Genomic DNA, 7,443 nt, shown 5'->3' on the forward strand with positions numbered 1-7,443 from the left:
ATCCTATATTTAAAAGCTGATATCATGAGATATCAGAGGAAGTTTTCTAAAGAAAAACTCTTGCAGCATCCACGAACTCTATACTCTATCTTGAACCATTTTCATGGAATTGCAAGTAGAAAATGAAGAGCTCTAAGCGACAAATCGATAATGTATTCGTTAACGATAATTTATCGATAAATATTGATGGTAATCTTTGATTGCTCGATCGCAGCACTTAAGCTCGCAAAACGACTCGAACAATCGATTGTACAATTCAATTGAACAGCTTAATTAGCTCTGGCAAATCAACAACAAATAAATGCCACAAACAAAGTGTTCAATGAGCATTGCAATATTTACAATAGGTAAATATATCTGCAATAGAAATACAGATACAGATACAGATATATATTTGTCGCTTTGGCAACGAAGTCAAAGTCAAAATCCATTTAAGGTCGTCACAAATAAAGTTTTTGTTTTTCGTTACTTTTTCTACCGTTTTTTTCGCAAGCGTCATGCAGAAAAGCGAAATATCATGGCTAAAAAAACCCTCCATCATCTGCCCCCTCGTAGTTTATTTTATGTAACGGTCCTTGTTAAGAGTCAATGCTGCTTCTCCTTATATTCATTGGCCCAAAATTATTGGCCGTCATTCAATTAAGCGCTCGATGACAGATTCGCTCGTTCGCTCGTTCGTTCGGTGTTGCTGTTCTTCGGGGGTCTTCATTCGAGCTGGCGCTGCTTAGGTGATGGAAGAAACCTGGTACCCATTCCAAGAACAACCCAAAGACGTGGCACATACTTAGTCTTATGAATTACCCCCATCTAAAGTACATCTCATGTTTATCCAACTATCCCCATCTGTTCATTCAGCTCTTGATACTCTCTAAAACAGAACTTAATCTCAGCTTGTTAGAGGTATCCCCAGAGTCGCAATATTTTGTGTTCTTTTTTACACCATTTCTGTGGCACATTGTGGCCCGTTACATTAGGTGTTCTGAGATCTTTGTTTTATTCTTCAATCACTTCAGTTGCCCGCCAAAATGTTGTTTGGGCATTGAACTCCGTTTCCCTCTCAACTGTGGAGTTTTCCTCCGTTTGCTCACCTGTTGGCTTGGATTCTCGTTGTCTCTGGTTTTAGTTCAAGTCTTTGGCTGCAAGAGAGAGCAAAAGAGGATACAAAATTAGTTGGTTTGTGCGTTGCATCCCCCCCCCCCCCCCACTCGGCGTGGGCATTGATTAGTGCAATCTTCTCGTTAATTTCCCATTTTCCAATTACAAAATTTCCATTTCCAAAGGAAAGGGTTGTTGTTGTTGCTTTTTGTTTTTGTGCCAACTCATCAGCCGCGAGCGAAAGCCAAACGCCAGACAAGACATAATTTCCCATTAGCAGGTTTTTAATGGATGAATTATGGATTATGGCGGATGGGAAATCGTGTGGCGGCCATAGAGAAGTGCAAGAGGTGTGTAGCCTGCGCTCGAAGAACAGACTATTTCATTTAACTGGAAACTCCGCGCCTAATCAAATTTATGTGCTGCCTGCCTGCATGCCAACTATCCATCTTTCAATCTTCCCATCCGCTAATCAGCCCATCCTCCTCTGAAATCTTAGATCTTTTTAAATTTGATTTATGCTCTCCTCCGGCACTTCACTTGGGATTCCAAAACCAAAACGAAACCAAACCAACAAAAAATTGCTCCATTAAAGCATTTGAAAGTGAAACTTTTTTTGTTGTCAACTGTTTTTGTCTGCTGCTTGTTTTTGTTTTTGTTTGTGTTTGTGTGTTTTGTTTCTGTTTTGTTTTGCATTTCAATTTTTGTTGTCGCTTGTTTTCAATTTCACTAGAAAGCACAAACACTTCTCCCTCTTGATATTCTCAAAGGGAAGAGAAGAAATTGGTAGCGACGGCACCTGATCGGAATGAGAAGTCGTCTTCGGTGCTTCGGGGGCCCATTCCTTCCAGAAGAGAGAGCCCCATGGCATGACAAGTAGTTAAGAGGGAGAGATTGAGGGAGAGCAAGGAAGAGAGACAGGGGACAGATGTACAAATCTGCATTTGAGCTCTCATCTTTGGTGGCAAAAATCCCAGAGAGAAATCTCCCGACATTTAGCATCGAAAGCCAAAACAAATGACTTTAGAAGCAAACTCTTTGGCTGAAAGAAATATGAATTTCTATCATTATTATCAATTCTTTTCTAGTATTATCGCTTGGCCATTTTTGAATAGCTTCCATCAGGCTTATTTGGCCCTTTCCGGCCTACGACTAGCGGCTTTTTCGCCAAAAACGGATGCATAGAAACAGAGGGAATATTCGATAGGGAGAGAGAGAGAGAGAAAAGTCTGACAAAATTGATATACGGACATTCGAACTTTCGGGCACTCTGGGACGGGAATTAGCATACGATGCGATGCGATGCGATGCGATGGCCTGTATGCCGCCTGTCTCAATTAACGATTCCGCTCAGCTAATATCGGTTTCACCCACCAAAAGAAGGGGCGGGTGTATTGCCAGACCATCGAGAGAGCGGAGCGGGGGCCCAGCTGGTGGACTGGTGGACTGGTGGTAATTCAAATTGTTCGAAGAAAGTCTGCCAAAAGGCAGTTGTTGAAAGTTGGAATCCAAGTCTGAGTTCGCGAGTCCCCGAGTTGAATGACTCAGAAGCCAAAATCAAAATAAGAAATAAAAACTAAAATTGTTTTCAGTTTTGTTGTTGTATCTTGATGTTTATTTTTTTGTTCGCTGTTTTCATCGTCTGCCCATAAACTTTTTAGGGGGCGGCAGCAATCACAAGGCCTCCTCGGACCTCGCTGTGGCTGTCTCTGTGTGTTTCGGGGAGTACAAGTTTTCTAGTTTTCTCTGACATCATCGGACATCGGATCGCACATCGATAACTGCTGAAATTTACACCTCACTTTTGTGTCTTTTAATTTGCAATCAAAAGTGCAATTAAATATTGAAATAAATTCTGCCTCAACGCAGGCCTCAGTCGCAATGCATTCAAAGGGCAAAAGGCACGAGTGCTTAATGCAGCATTAGGACAGCAGCATCGTAAAGGCAGCTCGTAAATCCCAAAGGGTCGGTCCAACAAGTGCATTAGAGGCGAAACAACATTAGTTGGCGGCTAGCAGGAGAAGGTTCGAAAGAGCCACAGCCATGCGAAGGTAATTTCATGAGTTCTCCCCTCTGAGTACTAGTTGCAGTGGAAAAGAAAATACAATACGCCTCTACTCCAGTCATAAGACACCACAAGAAATGCCGGAAAATGTGGGTACTTGTATGACCAATTACTATTATTGCTCGTTGTAGTTGGAAGTGTTTTTGGGGAGATTGCATTAAAAAACGTGAGTGCGTGAAATGTCCACAACAAAGTGAACAACAAAACATTATTGCTTGCTACCTGCGTCCATGTGCCTGCCGCTGGCCCTGCCCTCCCAGATGATTGTGGCGTTTTTTTTTTCTCCGTGTTATTTCTGTTGATATTTTTGGGTAATCATTACAATTGTCGTGGGGATTGTTGCTGCTATTGTTATTGCTATTATTACAAGTGTTTTATTGCTGTTGCCTTTATTCGGGGTCAACCCAGAAACAAAAAATAAACAACAAATAGTATGTCAATGCGGGATGAGCAACGGATCCAGAGATGCCCAGTGATGGGAAACGACAACACACAAATGCACATGTCATAGTTGGTAAGTCTTACCATCTGAAGGGGCGTGCATTTAATTGAAACTTGAAGTGGATAAGTAGGGGCCATGGGCCATATTTTAACGATCTTTAAGTCGGCCAATAATAAAGGTCTTATCCAGCCCACTGCACCTGCGCTGCCTCCCTCCCACTTTCGCCTGCAGCTACATGGCACTCACATGCCACACAGCGACCCCAAAAAATCATATAAATCACCCATCCGCACCGTTAGACACGACTCTCTGGGAATGGGAATGGGGGAATGGGGGAATGCCGATGACCGAGACAAAAAATCTATTACTTAATTTCGCTAAAAAGAAAACCGTTTAGATTTCGAGCTACGAATCGAAGACCTGCCCCTGCCCCTGCCCCTGCCCCCACTTGCCTCTTGCCCCACCGGGCTTTACATTTCTTTTTGATCTTCGATTCCGAGGCATTTCTTTATGTAATCGCCATGCGTAAAAATAAGACAAAAGCCAAGACACGAGACCCCGCCGCACTACTCCGCCTTCATTGTTTCTTCTTCTGGGCCACAAATTAGAAGCAAAATCGAAAGACAAGCAAACGAGCAGAGAAGCGACAAGAAAAGAAAAGGGGGGAGGCAGAGCGAGAGAGACGTTGAAAACAAAATCAAAAATCAAACGCTTTCGATTTCTATTTGAATATGTAAAAACCAAACGAAACGAAAGAAAGACCGGCAGCAGGCGGAGACCCTCAGACCCCATGCTCCACCAATCGACTAAAAAGAAATTCCCCATCAAATTCCCCAAAACTCTCTGCTCTCCCCCCCGCTCGCCCTGCGACGGACCAATTTCTAGCTAACAATTTTTTGCACACTAAAACTAAAGGGAGAAATAAAATTTGTATTATAATAAAAGCTAAAATGATCGTAAATTACGTTCAAAGGCGTCCGAAATCGCATTTTAAATCCCCCAAAGAAATGTCTGCAGAGTATCTTGAAGATACACATATTCAAAGTATCTTCCAGCTGTGTGTGTGGGTCGATGATGGTTAATAATTTGTTATGGCTGCTTGTGTTTGCTGTGTTTTGATTAACATTTAAAAAGCGTATCAATTAATTTGCCAAAACGAACCAAAAACACAAAAACAGAGAGAGAGAGAGAGAGAGAGATCATGAGAAAATCGACAAAAGATTGCAGCTGGTAAGATGGTAAGATATTTTTGAAATAAATTTAAGCCGAGAATGTGTCACAAGCACAAGAATAAACTCGTATTTCAATCGAATCTGATCTGAATCTCTATCGCCCGCATTTTCCCACAGTTGAAATCAGTTTTCCAGCGCATACCTCTCTCCTCCTCTTTTGCTCTCTTTCTTGCTATTGCTCACCTTTTTTCTACTTTCTAAGTAGAAGATTTACCCATGCAGTGGACAGACACACCATGCAACCGACAGACACTTCGGGGCAGTGCCACAAATCAAATTGTTTTTGAGCGATCTTTAACTTTAGGTCTAGGCAATACCCCATGCCTCCCTGCCACTCTTTCCCTGACATTCCCACTTGTCAACCGATGTTTAATGTGTGTCTTCTGTCTGCACCCTCCTTGCCCCCCGCCTTCTGTCAAGTGGCTCCGTCTGGGAGGGGCTTTCTCCACCAGCAGACCAGCAGCAGTCCAGCGGCAGCAACTGCATGTTACAACGCGAATGTCAACAGACATCACGTATCCGAGGGAACGCCCGCCGCGCCCAGCCTTGACCTACAGCACTGCTTTGGCTATGGGTTTGGACATGGCTATGGCTATGGGTTGGGTTCGGTTCGGTTCGGTTCGGTTCGGTCTCTGCCTGCCTTCTATAAAGGGAAGACGTAGGGACGTGGGGCAGGCACTTGACTACTTAAATCGCTGACGAAGACTCCAAAAGCTTTCTAAAAAACACAACAACAAAAGTGCTGCAGTTACAGGTCCGTCCGGGTCTAGGTCTTTCCATCTCTTGGACACTTTTTTGTTGGTCTTTGCATGCAAATTCGTAGCTCCACTTCATCTGTCTCTGACACAAATTGGAAACAATAAAAAGTTCTGTAATTGTAAAAAAATAATAATATTTTCCCCAGATTCTTGCTCCCATTTTATCTTGAAGAGTGTCATTTTATAATCACACACATTTAATAATTATAATTAAAAGTATTAGAAATGTATTTTTGAAAGCCCTTAAAATGTTGTACAAAAAAGTGCAAAGGTCTTTCAGTTTCTGGGTTCTCCATCTCTTGGAATTTCTTTGCTCTTTTGGCTGCAAATTAAAAGCATAACCACCTTCATAGGTCGCTATCTTCATCTCCATCTTTATTCCAATCAATGATCACTGAATGATCATTTAATGAACACCAAATGTGGAATTCAGAATGGGAAAGAATGGGGGAAAACCTGCTAATTAGCGAAGAGTCTTCTGTGGAGGAAGGGTCTCGTCGCTCCCAGAGTCGAGTCTCACTCTCGCTCTCTCTCTCTCTCTCTGTTTCTCTCTGTTGATTGCAATTAAGCTGTTGGCCAAACAACACCCACGAATATGTATATCTACCAATATCTATCTGCAGATAGTTTCTCCCCCACAACTAAAGCTCTTCTGGCACATAATTAAAATCAATAAGACCCCCGCGAGTGAAGAAAAAACAATCAAATGCAAAGCCAAACGGCAGACAAAGGGAAATACATATTTGCTTTAAATATTTATGAAATAAATATTGAGACGCGCATTTGCGTTGGTGGTTTGTGGCTCTTCCGGAGCAGGAGAAGGCGGAGATGAAGGAAACAACAACAAACGAGAATCGACGTGTGAGACGCTTCTTACGCGTCACAACTTTTATACTTTTATATAAAAGAACAACAAAAGCTGCGGGACAGGGTGGGTTTAGCCACTGCAAATTAATTTAATTTTAATGATCCAATCGGATCCCAATTTGGTGTTCTGATAGATATGGTCATTCCCGACGGAATGGCGTTTTCTTTTATCTTCAAATTTACCCAACCAAATACAAGAAAATTAGCCGAATATCATTTCGAATTTGAGGGATCTGTTGCCCAAGCGAAAGAGAAAGAATCCCCACAGAGTAACGTTCGCTTGTGCAACACTTTTTAGCGGCACACACAGAGCAGAGGCACGTGGTGGGGACTGCTGGGGGTATCACTCGATTACTGGTTCCCCCGGGAGCGAGCAACCAACTGTTGACACATTTTCCAACGACCTGACGACCTGGCCACGACCATTAAACGGCAAATACTTCGTTCCCGCCCCACGTACCCCTCCTCGTACTGCGAATTTGTGTGTGCAACATTTGTGGCAATGGCTCGTTCGGAGCTGCATCTCTGCAGTGCCGCTAATTTGGCCAACAAAAGAGAGTCAGAGCTCCAGCAGCAGCTCCAGACGGGAGCCAGAAGGGAAACGGGTTACGCAAAAACGCAGCAACAGCAGCAGCAGCAGACACAACACGGCAGACAGGCAGCAAGTATAAAGGCAAACAAATGTGAGGCAGCCATCGCTTGAACTTTGGTGTACGATACGGTACTCCTCGCTTAATCCGCAATGGAATGAGTGCCATTGCAGTCCATTCCATACCGCGAGATGCGTTGCAGCAGCAGCAGGCAGCCAGCGACTGCTGCGACAGGAGATTGCACCACAGAGATTGCAGCATCTCGCGGCCAGCTAGATCCAGCTAGAGGCATTCTCCTCTCCCCCCAGGCTGCTGCTGCTGCTGCTGTTGTTACTCTTACGGATACATATTTTTTTTGTAGGCGGCAGTAGTGGGGGGTGGTAGCCTCCAATCG

The sequence above is a fragment of the Drosophila guanche genome, unplaced genomic scaffold (assembly GCF_900245975.1).
Source record: "Drosophila guanche unplaced genomic scaffold, DGUA_6, whole genome shotgun sequence".
Taxonomy (NCBI): Eukaryota; Metazoa; Arthropoda; class Insecta; order Diptera; family Drosophilidae; genus Drosophila; species Drosophila guanche.